The sequence below is a fragment of the Elephantulus edwardii genome, unplaced genomic scaffold (genome assembly GCF_000299155.1).
Source record: "Elephantulus edwardii isolate Elephantulus edwardi_28Jun2011 unplaced genomic scaffold, EleEdw1.0 scaffold00141, whole genome shotgun sequence".
In the NCBI taxonomy this organism is placed as follows: domain Eukaryota; kingdom Metazoa; phylum Chordata; class Mammalia; order Macroscelidea; family Macroscelididae; genus Elephantulus; species Elephantulus edwardii.
In genome coordinates this window covers 7839700-7844110 of record NW_006399891.1, presented here as the reverse complement: position 1 = coordinate 7844110, position 4411 = coordinate 7839700, and positions in this window count along the sequence as shown.

Sequence of the window (4411 nt, the reverse complement as noted above, 5' to 3'; positions counted from 1 at the left end):
GCAGAGAGCCAATCTTTGTCTTCTTGATGTTGAGCTTCAATCCATATGGCAGACTACAATTCTTGACCTTTTGCAGCAAGTGCTTCAGGTCCTCCTGTTTCAGCAAGCAAGGTTGTGTCATCTGCATATCACAGGTTGTTAATGAGTCATTCTCCAATCTTGATGCCAAACTCCTAGTCATAAAGGTCTGTTTCCCAAATGATCTGTTCTGCACACAGATGTAAAAGGTATGGGGAAAGGATGCATACCTAATGCACTCCTTTCCTGATTTTCAACCATGCAGTGTTTCTTTGCTCGGTTCCGAGGACTGCTTTTTGGTCCAAGTATAGGTTTCGTATAAGCATGAGCAAGTGTTCTGAGATTCCCATTGTCCTCAAGGTTAGACACAATTTATTGTGATCCACATAGTTAAATGCCTTTGTTTAATGAATGAAACACAGATAGACATTCTTCTGGTATTCTCTGCTTTCTGCCAAGATCCATCTGGCATTGGCAATAATGTCCTTAGTGCCACGACCTCTTCTAAACCCAACTTGTATTTCTGGTAGTTCTCTGTCAATGTCCTGTTCAAGTCTTTTCTGGATAATCTTCAGCAGGATTTTGCTAGTGTGTATTAGTAATACTCGATAATGTCCACACTTTGTCAGGTCACCTTTTCTTTGGAATGGGAATAAATATGGATCTCTTCTAGTCAGTTGGCCTAGTAGTTGTCCTCCAGATTTCTTGGCACAACTTGGTGAGCAGGGCAGCATGGTTGCTGAAATATGTCAATTGATATTTCATCCATTTCTGGGGGTTTATTTTTTGCCAAGTCTTTCAGAGCAGACTATACTTCCTCCTTCATCACCATTGTCTCTTGATCATATGTTTCTTGAATTTCTTCTGTGTTAAGTCAATTCTTTTTGGTACAATGACTGTATATTCCTTCCATCTGCTTTTAATGCTCCTGGAATCATTCAATATTATGCTCATAGCATCCTTAAGCGTTCAACTTGTGGCCTGAGGCACAGGAATCTGCATTTTTAATAAGTTACCCATAAAACTCTGTTCATCTGAATGTGAAAATATCTAACTAAGCAACCCACAAATAGGTATTGGGAAGGAATGGATGGAGCACGGGATTGGGTTATGGGGGAAGCAGTAAACTCAGTGACGTTTACTTGTCAAGCACTTGCTGAGGACAGTTTATTTACATGTCATCAAGTCTATTATTTTTTAAAAATCCACCAGGTAGTGGTTATAATCTTAACATTTTCAGCCTTTAATGATAGAAGAAAAGGAGGCTCCAGAACTTGTTCAAGGTCGCACACTATAAGAATGTGGCAGGCACCATACTGTGTTCTTACCAAATCAAATAGTAGGGATACTGACCTGGAAAAGTCTTTTTCTGCCAAAAAGGAACACAGGTAGCTTTTAGTCGATGAAATTTATTTTGGGCATAAGATGGATGAACATTACTTCAGAAAGGAAAAAGAAAAAAGTCAGTTTACAAATTTATCATTCAACACAGTGTGCCAAGTACATTTATTCCAAGGGAGGTCTACAGACATAAGGAGCTTTCTTACCATGGACACGAAAACAAAGTATAATGCTAATATGCTTGGGGTTCATTTATTTAGTAAATGCCTAAAATATTTCCAATAAAGATTCCAAAAAAAAGTTGCGCAATGCAAGTAAGACAGTAGTTCGAGAAAAGCACATGATCTTAAAATATATACTAGAAAGGAAGAAAATGAAAATAAGCTAAACATTTGTCTCATGAAGTTGAAAAATAACATTATAAATGCAAGGATTTTGGACCATGTAATATAAAGTTTTTCTTAAAAAATTATAAAATAAAAATCTTTTAAAAGTTAAGTCCTCCTCTCGTTGCATGGATGGATGAGACTCATTTCCCTATCATATACAATGAAGAATTCTCACTAGTAGCCTATCATGTTAGCTAACTATAGATAGTTATAGCAACTATAGCTAGGGCTCATAGCAATGATAGCACATCAGAACCACTGGGAATTTAAAATACACCAAAGCCCAGGTCCCTTGCCAGACTGATAGCATTAGAATCTGAGTGTTGCATCAGAACATAGGTATCTTTTGGTTTTTGCATTTACTAACTTCTTCCCAGAATATTCTAAGAGAAAACTTCAGTGAGACGACTTGATACAGTGATTGTAACAATAGGCTCAAGTATAGCAGAGATGATGAGGCTGGAAAAGGGTGGCAGGACTCAGATCTACTGTTCATAGGCTACTATGAGTTGCAGTCAATTTGATGGCACCTAACAATAGCAAGAACCATAAGGAGCCCCAAATACTCTCTTGGCTTTACACAGCTACCCTGTTATCACTTACAATGTTTCATTTTTGTGTGTGTTCATCATCCACTGAAATAAGCTTGTTGTTGTTATGTGCCATCAAGTTGCCTGTGAGTCACAGCGACCCTATGTACAACAGCTCTGCTTACTTGTTTATAATCTCTACTCATTGTAATTGACAGCCTAGAGTTCTTACGCACCACTACCTTCTGTACCCCACATACAAAACATGGTTAATAATAAATATCTGTTAAGTGAGTGAAAGAACTTATTTTAAGTTGGCATCACTGTTGATATCAATAGTTGTGGGTTTATTTGGTTAATCTTTTATCAATGAATGGAAGCTCCCAAAGGGCAGAGAATTGATCTTTTGTTCACTGTTATCTCTGTTGCTGTTAGCTGCTTGTTGAGTCAGACTCTGACTTGTGGCAACATCATGCAAAAGAAAATGGTAACTCTTCCCAGTGCTGTGCCCCTCCAATGACTGGGTAAGGATAGACTGCTGTGATCCACTGAGTTTTCACTGGCTGAGGGTCACAAATAGATCGTCAAGCATTTTTTTCTTACTCCATCTTAATCTGAAGCTCTTGTGAAACTTGTATGGCATCACAGCAACATGCACGTCGACAGATGGCTAGTGGCTGTTCTTGAGTACACTGATCAGGAATATCAGTCCTGGGTTTCTGACATGGAAGGCAAGAATTCTACCACTGAAGATCCCTGTCCCCTGTCATGTCTTTCATACACAAAACTCACTGTTGTTGAGTTGTATCCAATTCATAGCAATCCTCCATCGAGTCTTTGAGACTTAATGAGAGGAGAATGCCCTTCTTTCTCCTGCAGAGCTAAACAGAATTTTGATCAGCTGCACAACACTCTATAACACTGTTGTTGTTATGTGCTGTCGAGTCGCCTGTGACTCATAGCGACCTTATGTACAACAGCCCTAAATCTTGCTCTATCCAGAGCCAATCTTATTGTCTCTGACACACATAGCCCCATTACCCCAATCACTGAATCAATCCATCTCATCAAGGGTATTCTTCTCCTGCACTTTTCTTCCACCCTCCCAAGTATGATGTCCCTCTCCAAGGACTGATCCTGCCTTGCAACATGTCCAAAGTATGTCAGACAAAGCTTCAGAATCCTTGCCTTCAAGGAGCAGCTTGGTCTCACCCTCTCCAGGATGAACTTCTTTGTTCTTCTAGCAGTGCATGGTATATTCAATACTCTTCTCCAGCACCATAGCTCAAAGGTATCAATTCTCCTATCATCCCTAGTGTCCAGCTTTCTGATGCATAGCAAGTAATTGCAAAGATTGTGGCCTGTATCAGGAGCACCTTAGTCTCCAGACTGACATTGTTGCTCTTCAGTACTTCGGAGAGGTCTCTGACAGTAGACCTTCCAATGCAATTAATCTTTCAATTTCCTGGCTGCTGGTATCAAGAGCCAAGCAAACTGAAGCTGTCAACAATCTCAATCTCTTCACCATCTGTCATGATGCTGCAAATCGGCCCAGTTGAACTACTTTATTTTTCTGCAGAGCCTAGAAAAATGTCTGGCATACATGTGCTTATATCTGCTGCATGCAGAAGAATTCTTCCCAATAATTAAGGCTGATGAAGTGTATGCCATGGAATAATTAATTCTCTTCTACTAAAGCAAGGTGCTTACAGTCTCCTCTCACTTCCATCTTTTGTCAATGCTAATTTTATCTTATGGCATTCATCCTTACAACAGGTGTTTTTAACTAAAGAATTCAAAGAAGTGGAGTAGGTGGATGGTCACAGGCATTTTGCTCTAGCTGAAGTTTATAAACAAAAGAATACTTTTGGAGGGGTGATGTCCAGGATATTCAAAAGAAGATGTGAAGAAAATGGAAAAACAAACCAACCACAAAAACCTACAAAAAACCCACAAACCATAGCTAATTAATGACATATGTAGTGTCATGAAAACCTTGTCTATTTATTAACAATTCAGAGCCTTTAGATAGAGTTTGCTCTTAAACTTATTTAAAAAAAAACCAACCCCAACCGCCCACACTTATACTGGATTGGTTTTGTAGCAAACATAATACATTTTGTTGTTGTTGTT